The sequence below is a fragment of the Pectinophora gossypiella genome, chromosome 7 (genome assembly GCF_024362695.1).
Source record: "Pectinophora gossypiella chromosome 7, ilPecGoss1.1, whole genome shotgun sequence".
Lineage (NCBI taxonomy): Eukaryota > Metazoa > Arthropoda > Insecta > Lepidoptera > Gelechiidae > Pectinophora > Pectinophora gossypiella.
In genome coordinates, this window is record NC_065410.1 from 10,584,570 (window position 1) to 10,604,247 (window position 19,678).

Below are 19,678 nucleotides of genomic sequence, written 5' to 3' on the forward strand. Positions count from 1 at the left end.
CAATTTGTCAAAGATCACTGCGCACCGTGACATTGATATGCGTCGCAGGCAGCTCTGATTCATCCATTGAATCTAATTATTTCCTTATTGCGAACGTAAGTAAGTAAGTACGTAAATATACGATTGATGTAAACACAGTTAATGTGTATGCCTATCAATTACAATTGAAGAGATGCAAGGCGGTTGAATCAACACATCTTATTACGAGATTCGCTTCTTCTTCTGTCGTGTGGGTTGTAAGGTGGATTACCAACCCCATCAACCCTGGTGTCAGGGGTTATTTTGAGCCGCCATAGGACCCTGACATGACTCATGTAACGACTACGTACTTACATCAGTAAGTACTAACCGGGACCAACGGCTTAACCTGCCTTCCGAAGCACGGATCATCTTACTTTTGGACAATCAGCTGATCAGCCTCTAATGTCCTAACCAAACTAGGGATCACAAAGTGATTTTTGTGATTTGTCCCCACCGAGATTCGAACCCAGGACCTCCGGATCATGAGCACAACGCTCAACCACTGGACCACGGAGGCCGTGATTCGCTAATTGCAATACTGTGGTAGCTATCGTGTCTTGAAACAATCTGAGATAATCGTATAATCTGTCTTTTACGTTGGTCTTGCCTATTAAATAAACAGCCTGCATAAACGATTGTTATGGGCGATAGACGATCCCTTGTCACCACAAGGTTCATCTTATCCACCTTAGGACTTCGTGTCAAAAGTGGCTGCAAGTCTTCTGATTTGGCCTCCCCTACTTTGGGCTACGCTAAAGCACTTTATAAGTTATTTAAGGTAGCGAAGAAACGTAGGTTAAACCTATAATATTGTAAGAAGTATGAGGGTGGCATATTCTGTACAGAAAAAACCCTCTATAAAATAAAAGACAAAAAAAGTCTTCTGATTACTTGTGACTCTATCCACCCCATTAGGGATCACGCGCGTGAGTTTATGTATGTATGTGTATAGAAATAATCTGATATTATCGAATACTCTGTCTTTTATGAAGTACCACCACCATCATACTTCTTCGTTGCGGATTGGTGAAGATGTCTGGGCTAGTATGTACCCAACCCATTTTCCAGTTTTACCAATGTTTTCACGGCCTCCGTGGTCCAGTGGTTGAGCGTTGGCTCACGATCCGGTGGGAACATATCACAAAAATCACTTTGTGATCCCTAGTTTGGTAAGGACATTACAGGCTGATCACCTGATTGTTCAAAAAGTAAGGTAATCCGTGTTTCTGAAGGCACGTTAAGCCGTTGGTCCCGGTTCATAAACTGCCTATATACGTCCCACTGCTGGGCACAGGCCTCCCCTCAATCAACCGGAGAGGGTATGGAGCATACTCCACCTCGCTGCTCCACTGCGGGTTGGTGGAGGTGTTTTTTACGGCTAATAGCCGGGACCAACGGCTTAACGTGCCCTCCGAAGCACGGAATCATCTGAAAAGTCCTTACCAAACAAAGGACAGTCTCACAAAGTGATTTCGACAATGTCCCCATCGCTAGCCTAACGCTCTAACCACTAGACCACGGAGGCTGTTTGGTCCCGGTTACTACTTACTAATGTAAGTTAGTACTTAGTCGTTGCATGGCCCATGTCAGGGGCCTTTGGCGGCTCAATAATAACCCTGACTCCAGGGTTGATGAGGTTGGTAATTGACCTCACAACCCACACAATAGAAAGACCAAAGTTTTCAAGCCGATATTCGAAGTCCTAACTTTACTAAAGAATGAGATATAATTAACAGTAATCATTCGCTGTTATGTTATTCGTATTTATTCTTATGACTCACTTACAATCGAAACACCGGCTTACATAGGTCAGTTTGACATAAATCGCATTTACATCTAGTAGCAAACGATCGGGCTACGTGAGAACAACAAGTTAATAAAACCTAAGATTGCAACAGTTTCTTGACTGGACTGTTTTAGTGGTGTTTGCTTTTCAAAATGTTTCACTAAAGCCTGTAAGTAGCACATTTCTTTCTAGTATGCACTTAGATGAACAAATTATTTTTTATTGAACTTGATAGTGCCCTCCGACGCAAGGAGTCAACATACTTTTTTGAACAATCAGGTGATTTTAGCAACGTCCTTATCAAACAAAGGGCAGTCGCACAAAGTGATTTTCCGTTGACCCAAGCCATAAAAAATATTTCTGCCAACTCGCAGTGGAGCAGCGTGGTGAAGTATGCTCATGCCGGCTTGTGGCCAGCAATGTGATGTTTCAGTATATGTATGTTACTTATAGAACAAATGGGGAGCGCTAAGGACTCTCATCCGGTACAAAAAATTAAGACAACAGGCCTGAAGGTACCCGGACGCGAACCTCGGGCCAGGGCGCCGCCTGAGGGGATTATTTATTTGAAAAAAAATATTCGACTCTAGTGTGCCGATAGCGATAAGCGCTTAGTAAGGGAAATCCGTATAAGCATCCGCACAGTAGAGTAGAGTAGCATCACTTCGAGCTGCGTGAAGTGCTTCAGCTTTGTGTTACTTTAACATATAACACAGTGCTGTCTGATGACACTATGCAAGGATGTGACCAAAAAGATATAACTATTTATTTTAAGTAGGAAATCCCTCATTTTACTCTTGGAATACGGAATGCATTTGAATAAATATTTCAATAACTACCAATAAAAGTTATAATTACAAGTAAGTTACATAAGAATATAAAACACTCATTGTATCCTAAATATACATCTTGGGTAATAAGTATCTTCTTTATTTAAAGAACTCACCTTTTGACCGGCCATGTAAACAATGCTGTTTGTGGAAAACCCGAAAAACCTCGAATGAATGCTTGCCGCAGACTGGAAAAGTGGTATTGCGTATGAAATCGCAAAAAAACTCCCGTGTCAAAAAAGTCTAATTCTAACTTACACTTATTCCAACTTATTAAGTAGGTACGTTCTTTCAAAATAAAAACTCTTTCAAAGTAAAGAAAGGTAAATTCTTTCAAAATAAAAACTCTTTCAAAGTAAAGAAAAGTAAATTCTTTCAAAATAAAAACGCCCCTTGGCAACACGGTACTGTAATCATCACATTACGGGTTGCTTAACAACTCTTACGCAAGCAATGACTACAACAATGATTAGCAAACAGAAACAACTACGGTAATATTCAACAGATTTATCGGTATGTCTACAAAATTCCACTCTGTTACCAAAACCACAGTGTTAGTGACATCGTAACGAAAACTTTGAGGGATGATTCAGACCATGATTAAGTGGAATTTTCCGCCGCAAAAGTATAGAACTTTAGTAATAAGTTAAAAAACACCAAAACATGAAAGTATTGATACCAACTCAGAATTATCTGAATCATGTATAGAAACAGAGAAACATATTGTTGTGGCCGTATACAGACCCCCATACAGTGCTAACTTCACAGTTTTTGAATCAGTGATGGAAAATGTACTGAAGGTCATATCCAAAAGTAATAAATCCATTATAGTGTGTGGAGATTTTAACGTTGATTTATATGAAATAGATTCAATTACAACTAGATTTCTAAGTTTGTTTACATCTTTTAACCTTGTTAATATATTTATGGAGCCAACTAGAATTACAGAAACAACTGCCTCATGTTTAGATAACATTTTTTGCAATTGTGATTTCCAAGATAACAGTATCCTTAACTGTTTTAAGTCTGATCACAGTGGGCAGTTGGTTAGTTTTCCAGTACTTAAAAATGTGCAAAAAATTAAATTTAGTACTCGACCCATCACTGATAATCGGATAGAGAAATATCGAAATAGTCTTATTAGTAACTTACCTTGTCCAAACTTTGATACAGACAATCCTGACGATTTTTACAGGGATTTCTTCACTATTATCCATAAAGAATTTGAAAATAATTTTCCTCAAAAGGTAGTTACCAACAGTCAATCATTCAAGTTCAGTGACTGGGCTACCGTAGGCATTCGCAAAAGTAGAAATACTCTTTATTCTTTATATGAGGAAAAAACGTATACACACGCTGATAGTTTCAAAAGCTACGTCAAAAAATATTCTAAAATATTTCGAAGAGTGTGTTATACAGCCAAACAGATGCATATTAGTAGTAAAATAAAGACCGCGGATAATAAAATAAAGGCAGTTTGGCAAGTAATAAATAGTGAAACAAAGGCTTCTAAACCGCGTGAATTAGAATACAATATAGAATCGGGCACTGGGTTAGTAAAACAAGATAAAGATGTAGCTGAAGTTTTTGATAAATTCTTCACGAACATCCCTGTAAAAACTACAGAATCTCTCAGGTCCTCTCCTGTTCAAGCTGATATATTATTAAAAAGTAATGTTACTGCTTGCACTGAATTATTTGATTTTAAACGCGTTGATTCGAGTAGTATTGTTAAAGTATTCAAACAGCTGAAACTTAAAACCTCGAAAGATTTATGGGGATTGTCTGTCAAATTGATGAATTGTTATTAATATCTTAGCACCATATCTAGCTTACATTTTTAATATGAGTGTTGAAAATGGCACTTTTCCAAATTTAATGAAAATCAGTAAAGTTATACCTCTTTTTAAATCGGGCACAAAATCAGACCCCACGAATTATAGACCGGTTTCTATTCTACCAGTACTTAGTAAAATTTTCGAGAAAATTATTCTCGACCAACTGCTATGTCATTTTAATTTAAATAACTTACTCCACAGCCAGCAGTTTGGTTTTACTAAGGGTCGGTCTACAACAGACGCGAGTGTGACATTTGTTCGACACATTTTCGATGCTTGGGAGAAGTCGCAGAATGCCGTAGGAGTATTCTGTGACTTGTCTAAGGCGTTCGACTGCGTGGATCACGAGACCTTGCTTTTGAAATTGAGGCACTATGGACTAAATAATGGAGCTCTCAGTTTGTTAAATTCATATCTAGGTGGTAGGATACAAAAGGTACAAATCAATAGTACAACTTCTTCGGGCTCTCATGTTCAAATGGGAGTTCCTCAAGGATCCATTTTGGGTCCGTTTCTTTTTTTAGTGTACATAAATGATTTACCTTATGTAGTACAGAACCAAGCTGACATTGTGCTGTTCGCGGATGACACTTCTCTTATATTTAAAATCGACAGAAAGTTAGAGGAATTTGACGAAGCAAACAGCGCTGTGTCGCAGGTTCTAAGTTGGTTTACAGTAAATAACCTAGTTCTAAATGCTAAGAAAACGAAGTGTATTAAATTTGTTCTACCAAACGTAAAGAAAGTAAATAATAACATTAAAATTAACGACGAGAAACTAGATTTTGTTGAACACACAGTTTTCTTAGGAATTACTGTAGATTCAAAACTTCAATGGGGCCCACATATTGTATCACTAGCGGGCAAGCTAAGTTCAGCAGCATATGCCGTCAGAAGGATCCGACAACTCACAGATGTACCCACTGCTAGACTTGTCTACTTCAGCTACTTCCACAGCATAATGTCTTACGGTATTTTGCTGTGGGGTCGAGCCGCTGATGTAGAAACTATTTTCATCATTCAAAAAAGAGCAGTTCGCGCTATTTATAAGCTGCGTTGTCGGGACTCTTTGAGGGAGCTGTTTAAAGAAATAAATATACTGACGGTCGCAAGTCAATATATATATTAAAACATTATGTATGTACGTAAAAACTTACCTCTCCTTCCGAGAAACTGTGAAAGGCATACTTACAATACAAGAAATAAACATAAAATTGCTATTCAAAATTCTAGATTAAGTAAATTAAATTCATCTTTTTTGGGGTTATGTATACGTTTTTACAATAAAATACCAGATAATATTTTAAATTTGTCAGAAAATAAATTTAAAGCTCACGTGAAGCTTACTTTATGTAAAAAAGCTTATTATAAGATTAATGACTACCTAAATGATAAAAATGTCTGGTTTTGAATGTGTTCCTCTAGTTATTAAATAACTTGTAATGTATATCCTCATTGGTTTTTAAAAGATGTGTTGCTGTTGCAGTTTCTTGTCATTTCTTCTCCTCAGCCATAACACCTTGCGAAATGACATAAATTCAGAAATGTTACATTGACCTTCAACAAGTTTATCCATGATAATTACGTTGAATAAATGATTCTGATTTCTGATTTCATACCCAAAGTTTTCGTTACGATGTCATTAACAGCCATACATACCCGTATCGTTTATCTAGAAAATATAAAAGGGCTAGACAAAAAGTAAAAGGCTCACTCCACTCACGTTTTGTCCCGGAACGAGGTACTTAAATCTAGGGTATTATTGTCACAATTAACACAAGGACAGTAATTTTCTTTAATTATTCGGCACGAGCGCGAATCGCGGCCCGCAATAGTTTTCTCAAATCCGCACCTGTAAGTAATTTTACATGGTGTAAGTGACATCATAACAAATACTGAGGGCTCATGATTCTGAGTTAATATCAAGTGGAATTTTCCGTCGCAGATGTATAGAAATGAGATTAATTTAAAAAACACAAAAAATCATGAACTTTGCGACGGAAAATTCTACTTGATATTAACTCAGTATCATGGTCTCAATCATCCCCCTCAGTATTCGGTCAAAGTCACTAAGACTCTATTTATTTATTTATAAAGTACAACCACATCACATATATTAAAACATTTTACATTTATAAGTTATACCGTATGTGACAATTACGGCGCACATAACTTATACAATTAAGGGTTTTAAGTATTTAAAAATAAAGTAAAATTCAAATTACACATCAAACTTAAAAATTTGAAATTAGAAAAATATAAGTATAAGTAAATAATAATATAAGTAAGTAATTAATATCTGTTGAGCTTTAAATAATCTACAATTTTTCTCATATATATATTCACTCTGTATAGTACTCCAAAACATCGTGTACGAAAAAAGAAGAGAACAGTAAACTATTTAAAATTTGTAAAAATTCTTCCCGTACATTTTAAACATAAATACCTTTTGGCTATTAACCACCATGGCAATCAAGAGCATGACCAACTACCTTTAGCAAGCCATAGTTATGGCACGAGATCGGTGTGCGCGGGAAAATTCGAAGTACCTAGAGTCAATAATTATTATGGCGATAGAACTCTAAAAAAGAGACTTCCCTACTTACTGAATAGTTTGCCTGAGAACATCCGTCTAGAACCAAATAAAAGTAAACATAAAAAAAAATCTTAAGCAATACCTTTTAGACTCGTGTCTTAGCTAATTTATGTTATTAATTGTTAAATTCACTGTGCTCCTACTTACAAATGACTAATAATTAAAGAAAAGTAAAGCAGGAAAGAGTCTCTACTAATAATATGAAATTATATGTAATATAATATGAAATTATATGTAATATAAGTTCATATTATTAGTAGGGACTCTTTCCTGCAGACAAACTGTTCAAACAGTTTTGCAGGGCATTGACAAATTGTATTTTAGTATTAAGATTTAATAAATAAATAAATAAATATATGTTAGGTTATGTATAAAGGTTAGGTATATATTATATTTGTAAGTATGTTATATATTTATTTGCATGTATTTATTGGTAATAAGTTGTACTTATAGTTTGTATCCGCAATCTTTCAATTTATTTATTTTTACATTTTTCCTCACCTTATGGTTGTCTGGAAGAAATCGCTTTAAGCGATAAGGCCGCCATTTGCCATGTACTTAGTTAAGAGACTTTTTGTAATTATTTCTTTTTTTTATTTTGGTACAATAAAGTGTATTTGTATTGTGAATAATAAACCCACGTCTGTAGTCCTTTTGAGGTAAGCAGAACCGCGAAATAATAAACTATGTAATGTTAAAAGCACGTCATACAAGCATATCACCTAACGTATAAGGTCGACTTTAGTACTTTTTATTTTAAAAAAATCGGAAGTCACCCAGCGTGTGTTTTACGAATTTTAACCGTATCTTTTCTGCAATAGTGATTATAATTCCATGCAAAACTGAAAATTCTGATAGTGTGTACTATTCGGAAGAATCCTCATGTGCTTTCAGAATCAACCACCCCTTTGGTGGTCTAGTGTTAGCAATGTTGGCAACCCTACCATGACATTAATGGCGTAGATTTTCATCGGAAATTAATTCGTTCATATATAGTAAGTACTTATTTGATGTTGTAATTTTTTTTTTTATATTTCGTCAAACTAATGAAATTCGAATAGGATTTAAAATAATTTGCGATTCACGATGCATTTTTAAACAAACTCCAGTAAATCACAGTAACACCGCGGTTTATCTCATCTCATGTTCCGTTAACTCATTGATCCAGTGGTTCGGCCTCCGTGGTCCAGTGGTTGAGCGTTGGGCTCACGATCCGGAGGTCCCGGGTTCGAATCCCAATGTCGACATATCACAAAAATCATTTTGTGATCCCTAGTTTGGTTAGGAATTACAGGCTAATCACAAAGTAAGATGATCCGTGCTTCGGAAGGCACGTTAAGACGTTGGTCCCGGTTACTTATTACTGATGTAGTAGTCTTTGGCGGCTCAATAGTAACCCTGACACCAGGGTTGATGACTCCACCGCACAACCCACACGATAGAAGAACACCTCATTGATGGGTTACATGTTCGTGAACACAAGGCTTTAGACGTGTCCGTCATTCTTATAATTCTAGATTACTGTAGTAAGTACCTATTAGTACGTATGTGCGTGCGTATTAGCTATAGACGTAACCAAACCTACGTGACGTAACAATACAACTACAATACGAAGGTAAGTTGCATCAGGTTTTCAAAAGCCAACTTTGTAACGAACGTATGAAACATAATTTTATTACATCATAGTTCAAGGCCCAGTTATATAAACATGATTAATATATAACTATTTTACTTTATTACGGATGGCATTGATTGTTTTGATCGGTAAAAATACGTTAATAGGTCATCATAGGGAAGAATCATCCTATTTTGAGCATTTTTAGTATCATGAATTGTTCAGTCTCAAATAATCGTTACTTTTGTATGCAAGTGACACATAGTTGGTACAGAGTAATAATTCATAAATTAGGTACTTTTATTTCCCTTTTCCTTTATTTTCTATTTTTTTTAATCTTCGTCTATGTTGTAAAGATAAAGCATGGAACGCGTTCAATAGCTTACCATCTCAGGCAATAATGAACAAACGGGCTTCGTCTCCAATATGTCGGACTATCTAGGTATTTCTAATAGGTAATCTGTCATAATACAGTGTATCATATCCACCTATAGAATTTAATACTAATTGTGGCTGCAAGTTATGTTCGGGTTGAAATCCCAGCTCAGGCTCAAAACCTCTAAATTCGATTTTAGGAATTTGAATTCATATTTGGGTGAATATCAAAATGTGCCAAGTTTGTTGGCGAACTTTCATACTATTTTTTCGTGAAGAATTGGGTTCCGACATGAAAAAGGATCCAAAAGGATCCTGAGTTCAATTTTTCACGAAAAAATAATATGAAAGTTCGCCACCAAACTTGACATTTTGATATTCACCCATTTGGAACATAGATAGGTTATTGTTATCACGTGGTTTCTTGGATTCATGCCCGGTTAATGGCAATAGGCTGCTGGCGATGTCTGGGTGTACATTACACAATACACTGCCTACCCCTTCGGGGATATAGGCATGATGCTATGTTATGTTATCTTCGGACCTGTGCACCCTTTAAGTGAAAACCGCGATACTGGCGTGTGAGTCATGCGTGAGTTGTGTCTGTGAGTCTGTGTGTTAACATGGTCAAGGTCGTAGAAAAATGTTAAAACCTCTATGGAATAGTTAGTGCGTAGTAGAAAGTAATAAGTACTATACTGTGTAATAGAGTTCGTATGTACTTGATTCGTAATAGCTCCGCTTATAGGCCTACCGCGTCTCCGCTATATAAACACGGGTCATATGGTATTTGACAACTCAATTCAATATTTTCCATGTGAAATGTTCGTTGTTAGACTGAATAAATCAAATAAAAAAATATAAAATAGTGTAGGATATACAAATTGTTCGAGTGTTTTTTGTTTTGTGATTTTTGATAACTGTAAAACATTACATGAAGAGGATTTTAATCATATTTTTTACGATATGATTTTGATACGTGAGTGATATTATTATTTTATTTTATTTAAACTTACATTATTTTTAAAAAACAAAAAGAAAAGTAAAAGTATCAAAAAAATTACGAAGAGTTATTAGTGTATTATTTTGGAGTAGTATTAGTTTTTTTTTTTTGCAATGGATGTAACTATGATTAGACTAACCGGAAATACAGTACCTATTATAAAGAAAATGTAGGGCAATATTGTGCAAAACCATTCAAGTTGTACGATTTTACAATTCAGTATAATAATGATAAGAAACGATACTGTGAAACCAATAATTTAATTAACACAATACTGTTCTGAGTTTCATTGAAGTGTATCATATTGACAGTTTTGATAAACTTTATTTATTAATAAGTTATAATGGCCGCGATTCCTGCACACACCTCCTAATTTTATTTTAAGTTATACCCGTCATTTTCTTATCCGCCGAAAAGGAAAGGGACGGATGATTGTCAACAAGTTAATTTTAAAATGAATGAATAACCCGTGCGAATAATATAGTTATCTCGCTGGTATGCAATCCGTCCGTGTTGTTGTCTACTTAATTCTGTCGGGTTATTGGCCGATGTAAAATGTTAAGACGGTTGTTTTATATTTCTGCTTAAAATTGACGTGTATTCCATACATTTTATGCCTGTCGACTACCCGTCCCTTTCTTTTTCAACGGATAAGAAAATGACGGATATAACTTAAAATAAAATTAGATGGCGTCTGCAGGAATTAGCACCAATATACACATCCTTGTTTCTTGAATGGATTCCTATACTTGACGACTGTGTTGTGTTCTCTGTCTACCTCGTTAATGGTTTAAGTGTACGATTTAGTAGTTTTCTTCATATTTTATGCCGAATAGTAGCTACACAGTAAGACATAACCTACTACTATTGGTTAGTAGTACTGGTCAAGGCGGCTGGCGGCCGTTATCAGCTGTGACCTTACACTGCGCTACCGTAAGGCAATAAACCTGCGCCCACGCACACGGCCGGCGCACACAACACACGTAATCGATTATTTACATCTATGTAGCAAACTACTTTTGTGAATCCGCGGATGTATCTTGATTAAAATTATAGTAGTTACTTATAGTTTTAATCAAATAAGTCAACATGTCTTAAACAGCTTCCCTTATAACAAAATTGAAAATAGAAATGCCGTCTGTTTGGGCAATGCAATAGAGTGCTTATTTTAACCATGTGATTCAGCCCACTATAAATAAGCTACTACGAAAAGATTTTTTGGAAAACACAAGAACAAAAAGTCACGGTTACAAATCGTTTCAAAGTCTGTTTTTCTCTCTGTAACAAAATAATTACAAACCCATACTCGGACGCGTAAACAAAGGATAAATTCCCATTTACTTACACACAATCATAAATACATTAGGAAGCACAAAGGAGATCGACATAAAAGTGAACTCATTCTCAGATTGTTACCGGCGGCGGCGATACATAACTTTAACTGTAGAGCACACGCTCTGAAATATTTATTCCTGAAACGTAAAGATCGGGTGGGGGTGGGGGGTTTATCCCGCGGTTTCCTTCCCGCCGTGTTTTACTTCGAGAATGGGAAGTCGCCGCCGACGGGTCGATAGCGGCAAAGATGAGACAACACACATTTTCTGCGCGCTTTGACAAGTTTAGGTGAGAAGTGATGAAAGCGATTTTTTTTAAAAAGAACTTGTTTAGGAAGACAACTACCAGACTCTAACATAACATACCACCGTATCCCAATTGGGGTAGTCAGAGGTACATTCATCGGACGATGAACTAAGTACCCACATCTCACCGAGAAACACTTGGTCAAGCTATTTTGATAGGGTTAGTCTATAAGCTTTTTGGGACGTTACAAGAGCTTTCTGTAAATAAAATTGAATAATTAATTTATTATTTTAGAATAGACATCTGATTAATTAATTATAAAATTTAATTTCCAGAAAGCTCTTGTAACGTCCCAAAAAGCTTACAGACTAACCCTATCAAAATAGCTTGATCAAGTGTTTCCTTTCTTTCTATTTTTGTAGCGATTTCTCTTCTATTGTTACTACTCTCCTTATCTTTTGAGAGAAGAAAAGCTGACAGAAAAGATGGTGGTACATGACGAGCAGTTTTTTGAATACTAGATATATTTGCTAACCAATAACCAATGTGCGAACATTCATTTGGAGCAATAACATTGATTAGTTTCTCAGCAACTTACTTAGACTTCATTACGTCACAAATAATCAGATGACAACTTGCAGCCACTTCTGATACCTTCAAGTCTTCTTAAATATTTCTTTGCTGATAGATGGTGGAGTGTATGGAGAGAGTGCTTGGCATTTTGCGAGAAGATTTACTGATGATTTACTTTTTTTCTATATTTTTTATGCGTTTTACGTTTGTTTTGCATTTTTCGTGTTATTTATAGTCTAATTTTTTTTTTCATTAATAATTATTTTGTATATTAATTTAAATACTATTTTCTCGTCATACAGCGCATTATGTAACACGTAATGCTGTATGTACCTTAATAAATAAATATATCTTCAAGTTTAATTTTGTACTGCTTTTTCGGTATAAATCCTCATATTATCTAGCGTACCTATACTTATCCGTTTATATCCGGGGTCCATTTACCCAGGTCAATCTAACATTTTACCGTTAGCGACACGTAAAGGTCCAACTTTTACTGAAGCAACTGGCAAAGACCTTCTAGCCTGATGGAAAAATCATGTGAATGAGGTCATTGACACACACAACACTCACAACTTATACGACAAGATGGTTAGGTTAACAATTTTAGCCACATACATATATAAACTCACGCCTAGTTCTCATAGGGGTAAGCAGAGACTATGGAATTCAATTTGCACTTTCTCTACATGCACTTCTCTCGTTTCCTCCACATTCATCAATCGTTTCATACGTGCGGTTTTCGCCGCAAATAAATTAAGTATAGTTTTTATGGCCCTTTTTGTTCTACCTTGGTCCGTGTCTCCGCGTCGGAGCGGTGGTCGGTGGTCTATGGCAGTTCCCCGACCTGGGGGGGCCCCCTCGTTCGATTGTCTGCGGAGGCTGCCCGTCGGTGCCATCTGATGTGCCGAGAGCACTCCAGATCTGCATAGATCGTTGCCTTCGTTTTTTCCCTATCGGAAAATCAATACTCACACTTTTATAACTCGGAAGCGACACTCCTTAATATTATTAAGCTGCGTCTCTGCATTCAGTTTTCAGGATATATTTTTTTGTGAAATTTGTGTATTAATTACTTTCTCGCAGCTTATGATTTTTTCTGTTATACTTTTCAATGCCATTTGAGACGAAAAAATGAAAAAAGTGACATTTGTTTTTCAAGACCACTGATCAAAGTTCAAGTTAATTAATTAGACGGATGGCTGTATCACCATATGAATCCGTATGTAGGTCACCTATTGTAGGCTGCAAAGGACCCGGTACATAATGTGAACAGCCTCATCCCAAAACCGTATCGGGCTTTCCGCCGCTCCCTCCCTCAAGGGGAAAGAGGCTCTCACACCGAGCAATAAAGCCTTCGCATCCAGCAAAACAAATACAAGGAACATTCCAATGCTAGATATCATTCGCCCCGCCCTCACAGTCGGCATGACGAGTGCTCGCCTTCCCATTGGTCGCAGCGAAGCCTTCTCCATTTCGAATTGGTTATTTTTTTCTACAATTGAAATGTGAACTGTCCGTTTGTTCTGTGCGAGTGTATCGCGCATGCGCGGGGAGGCGCTACGTCACGTAGACGTATCTACGTTTGGGGTTACGAATGTTTTATTGGATTGCTCCCGCCGTTTCCATTCGCATTTGGAAATGCGATTGTGGATTCGCGAACGTTTTAACGTTAGTGCGCAGACGTGAATGTCTTTCCCGCAAAGCCTTCTATAGGCTGCTGCGGATTCTTCCTGTTGGATTAGATAGACTTCCTATATGCATAGTATGGGAAACGTCGTTTAACGGGAGAGGTTTCGAAGATCAAAGACGATTTTCCTTTTGCAATGTTCTTGAGTTGCGCTTACGAGTAACACGTTTGTTTTTTGGATAGAATTTACTACTTACATACATAGCTGGTGAAGAGGATATAGGCATGATCTTGTGTTGGAATTTAATATTTGGCCGAAAACACATTTCGTGTTATATATCGTTAATTATGTAAGAAACAAAAATGAATGTACCAAATATCGATTCTACCAATCCTCAATATAATATAATAGATAGAATGTATTCAAATCTATTGTTAAATACCTAATAACAACAAAATAAATGAGTATATATCTATTGTTACAAAATCTGAGAATGTTTGCTATATGATGGGCCCACAGTAATCTGTGACCGTACGACGCACCTAGACATCGCCCAGTGGAAACCATCGAGAAGCCACCTTTTAGCAACGCACTACAGTCCAATATCTGGCAGTCTCGTGGAGAAGTGCAATAATACGTCGGCATCCACAGCTGCTTTGTCCGGAACAATTTCATTTGCGACTGGGCGAGGATAGCGTTGTAATTACAACAACAATCGATAGCGCCACCGTCTGCCGCACGTTTAATCTCGCCAGAATCAAAGGACCGACGCCTCACACCCGCTCCCTCATCTAAACACCCTCCCTGACCCGCCGAACCTTCAACACATCGCCATGCATCACATACATCGCTCGTTCACATCCAACCACTCTCTCACTCACACCTTTCAGAGCAGCGATGGTACGAGTTTCACGCGAAGTATCTGTTACAAAGTAGTCCAGCAGTAAATACTTTGTCTCCAGCCTATATCTGCGGAGGTATGTAGCGTCCCCAGACCAGATAGTTGCATTTCCACTCGGCTTATGTATAACTATTCAGAGTTTTATTAAAGCTTAACATTGTTTGTCGGCAGTTGTTGCTATGAGTTATTCCGATGAATTTATAGTTTTATAACGAAGTTTCGAAGCTGCTTTTGCCTTTCAGGCTTTTAATGATGGCTCTTTAAAGGGAAATAATTACAAGACTCTTAATTAGGTACATGGCAAATGCGATTCTTCGGCGATTTCTTCCAGACAACCGTAAGGCGAGGAAATATGATATATATATATTAATATGTATCTTAAAAGTAACTTAATAGCCTATATTTATTGTTGTGTAATTGATATTTAATCCAATGTAATGAAATCCAGATTTATTTTCTAGAGAAAAACCCTTCTTCTTTGCATGTTGACAAATGCTTATCTAAAATATGTACGCAAAGGTAATCTACGATACGTATTCCGTATCATAAGCGAACCCAAAAACTTTTCTCAGTCCTCGCAATTCTGTTTCAGCATACAAAAGTAAACAGACCTACACACTTGAGAATAATAGAGCTATTTCACCAGCAAATAGGCAGTCTGCACTTGCATACTCGTAGATACAAAATTCACGGCAAGGCAACTAGAAACAGTGGTTGAATTTCCCATATAGTTTTCAGAGCGCGCGGCTGAATTTCATCCAGCGATGGTTCTCGTTACAACCACCAGTTTACAATAGAGGTTTAGTTAATGATTCTACTGTCTACCTAGACTAGGTAGCCTAGAATAGCGTGGCCACGAGTACCGATTTGTTCGTCTGTCTTTCGACTCAAGGCAAGTCACAAGTCGTGATTCCTTTTGGTTCTTTCAGTCGTGACGAAAGATAACGTACGTAAAGTACTTACTAAGTATCTTTTACTACTCGGATTGGGGATCTCTCTCGATACTATAATGTTTGCATTTTTGATTGTAATTTGTAATAAGGCAATAGGCTGGGTGCGCTGGGTGTTACCCCGATACCGACCCCGCCGGCGTGGTCGACGATTTCCCTCATTCAGCGCTTATCGCTATCGACCCACTAGGGTCGATTAATTCTTTCAAATATTTTTCCTATCAGACGACGCCCTGAGCCGAGGTTCGCGTCCAACTGGGCACCCTCAGGCCTGTTGTCTTAAACGTTGTACCGGGTGAGAGCCTTCAGCGCTCCCCATTTGTCCGGCCAAGTAGTTAATGCCATTTGCGGCAAATCTACAATAAGTCACGTCAAAAAAAAGGTGCGCTGGTAGCGCTACGACGAATACATCGGCTTTTTGTTACAAGGCGCGTTATTCTATACAACACGTTATTTGGTTACGAGTAATACGAGTACTTAATACCTAGCAATCGAACTTGTTTTCTCTCTCTCATGTTATTTCATTGTCTGTGTGAAATGTGTATATGACTGCAAAGGCAAAAATTAGTGAGACGTAATTTGCAACTACAACTGCAACTATTATTTATAACTGTACCTAAATTTATACACAATAAAAATCTTCATCTTATCTTATCTTATCTTTAACAATGACAGTACAGGGTACCTACTTACAACAAAAATGTACTTTTACTGACTAAAAGCTGGATGAACTAATGGCTTTTCTATGGTAGGTATTTTAACAGTGATTGAAATTTTATAAGAATTTTCCGTATGCGCTAGGACGACTGTAACGTAGTTGAGCTTATGTTTTCTGAGAGTCAAAGTTAGAAAAAAAACGTTCCTTTCCCAGCATCGTTAGTCACATTAGATAGGATTTTTATTAATACTATTATTGTATTCGAAACATAAACATTGATATAAAACAAATGTGCTGCTCTGTTTACCAGTAAATCCCTATAGATTCAGAAATGAATATTTATGAGGGAACTATCGGAATCTGTTTCATTTGAAACAAGTATGGTAATGAGTAGTAACTATTCCAACATAGATTGTTCTATAAGAGTGACGTCGTCATAAACTTGCATAGTACACCGATGTATCGGCTCCATGTTATTTATTTGTCTACCGTATTATGCGAAATATAATACGAACTCAGCCGTATTATCAGCAGTCTCTAATAGGCTAGCTTCTAATTAGTCAAATCAGTTACTTTTTACTAAACGTCAAAACACGAAATTACAATGGAATTTGTATGAAAAAGCACAGTGTGACGTCATAGAAAAGCGTAATAAAATGTCGGACTTTATTTTTAAGTTTTTGTTGATTAAAATTCATAAATAAGTTAAATAGAAAAAAATAAAAGTTTTAGATCTGTCTTTGTTTTAAGCAGAATTTCATAATTTATCTTGAGAGTTGCTCTCATGAGACATATCTTCGCAGCCTGGGAGCAACGCCAAGATGCTATAGGAGTTTTTTGCGACCTCTCAAAAGCTTTTGACTGTGTGGATCATGAAACTTTGCTTCTCAAATTAGAACACTACGGTATTAAAAGTAAAGAATTGGAATTTATGCGATCTTATTTGTCTGGTAGATCACAAAAGGTTCAAATAAATAATACAGAATCTTTCGGCTCTGAAGTCAAGATAGGTGTTCCGCAGGGCTCCATTCTCGGGCCATTTTTGTTTTTAGTTTATGTTAATGACTTGGCCCATATGGTGGAGGGTCAGAACTTGTCAAATATCGTACTTTTTGCGGACGATACTTCCCTTATTTTTAAAACAGACAGACGAAAGCCCAACAATGACCATATAAATCACGCCCTTTGCCAGATCCACCACTGGTTTACAATAAATAACCTAGTTTTGAATGGAAAGAAAACAAAATGTATTAAATTCAGTTTACCTAACGTAAATTCTGCTGATTGTGATATACTTCTAAATAACCAGAAACTAGACTTTGTTAAAAATACAGTTTTTCTGGGATTAAATATTGATGATAGACTCAAATGGGACACACATATTAAATCATTATCAGGTAGACTTAGCTCAGCTGCATTTGCAGTCAAAAGGATTAGAGAACTGACTGACGTGACGACTGCAAGATTGGTATATTTTAGCTACTTCCATAGTATTATGTCGTATGGTATTTTGCTTTGGGGTAGAGCAGCTGATATTGAAACCGTTTTCATTCTACAAAAAAGGGCAATCAGATCTATCTACAAACTGAGATGCCGCGATTCTCTCAGAGAATTTTTTAAAGAGATTTCCATTATGACTGTACCTTGTCAATACATATATATGAACATTATGTATGTTAGGAAAAATTTACACTTATATTTAAGAAACTGTGATAAGCACAAATACAACCTAAGGAATAAGAACAAATTAGCAGTTCCTAGTTCCAGACTATCCAAAATTAGCACATCATTTGTAGCGCTGTGTGTACGATACTATAATAAGATACCAGAAGATGTACTAGGCCTTTCGGGAAATATGTTTAAGAATGTTATAAAAACTACTTTAATCAGTAAAGCTTATTATAACCTCGTAACGCCGAAGCATAATTACGATTTCGAAGTAATAAACGACGGTGGTACTTTGAAAAGGACCAAATTTTTGTAGTCGTAAAGGCCGAGCACTTCAAGTACAAATTTTAAAGTGTTAGAGTTATCCGATCGGGTTCAAATTAAGTGGAGAGCTATGTAAGGATGAATAGAAGACATTTTTGAAAAAAATACGTTTTTTTTTTAGTTCTTCCAGAAGGACTCCAGGTTTAAGTCACTACTATTAGTAAAATTTGAAAAATATTATTATTATAAAGGGTTATGTATTTTTTCATTAACATACATACCTATTTGTACGTCATAAATATGAGTATATACTTACATATTTAAATATAAAATAAGTAACGAGTTTTAGTTTTTATGATGTAGTTTGTGATTAGTCCCTCTGGAAGTACATTAGGTTTTTATTATTAGGAAAAAAAAAATTAATGGTGTCAGTTTAGATCATCATTAGAAGGAAAAAGGAAATAAAATGAAGACGGTAGTTTTTTTTAATAATAAGATCACGTAAGCAAGTCAGTCTATATCGGTATGATTTAATCACATATAACAATTTAAAAAAGTATTTGAAAAATATCCGGACATGACACCTAAAGTCCTTGCAAAGGACTAAAAAAGTTTGCTTTCATATTGCTAACGATATCGATACGAAATTGATAAAATAACTTTGTCATGTTGTTGATTATTATCTTACCTGCGATTTCTGAAAATAATGTGTATGAAAAACTACGAAATTCGATTATTAACTTGATTTTTTTTTTACCTCGTCGCCGTGTGCGCGCCATCTTTACCAATAAAATGACAAATTACGACAAGTGATACATATTTCTTTTTTATTAAAGCCACCTTCACGAAATTGAATGAACTAGTTCATAGACAAAATACTTTTTTTCTCAATCGGCGCAAAGGTTTGAATTAAATTGACAGGCAAAGTTTTGGTACTTTTAAAAGTACCTTCGTTGATTATTAGTACAAACTATTTCAAAACCTTCGGCCTTTATGACTACAATTATTTGGTCCTTCTCAGAGGACCCCAGGGCTTACGAGGATAAAGTAGGAGACTATCTTAAGGATAATAATATTAAATGGATTACTTCAGCTCAACACAAAAAAGACAAGAATGTTTGCAATAAAAACTTGGCCCTAAAATACTGAATTTGAAATAACTTTGTAAGTGGATTAAAAAGGATTGTGAAACACTTGATGATATTTGAACAGTAGAGTACTTTTTCTTTTTATATCCAGGCGGAGGATTTTTGAGCTTCTTTTTATAAGTGGTGCATGCTCGCCTCGAAATGTTCGTGTACGCGGTGGCGTCCGGAAGTCGGGTCGCACCTTTCCCTCAAAAATGTGCGAAGGGAGCGATGGCTGGCTTTCGCGTCAACTCGTGATCG

At 36.4% G+C, this 19,678-nt stretch overlaps 1 protein-coding gene across 1 annotated transcript in view; it reads left to right on the plus strand.

Moving 5' to 3' along the window:
* The first annotated feature begins 1,879 nt into the window (after positions 1-1,879).
* The window catches only part of LOC126368353 (juvenile hormone acid O-methyltransferase-like), a 49,736-nt gene continuing 31,937 nt past the window's right edge, over positions 1,880-19,678 (plus strand). The window contains exon 1 of the mRNA XM_050012266.1: positions 1,880-1,976. The gene's annotated coding sequence lies outside the window, so the exon portion shown is untranslated. The remainder of the gene's footprint in view (positions 1,977-19,678) is intronic.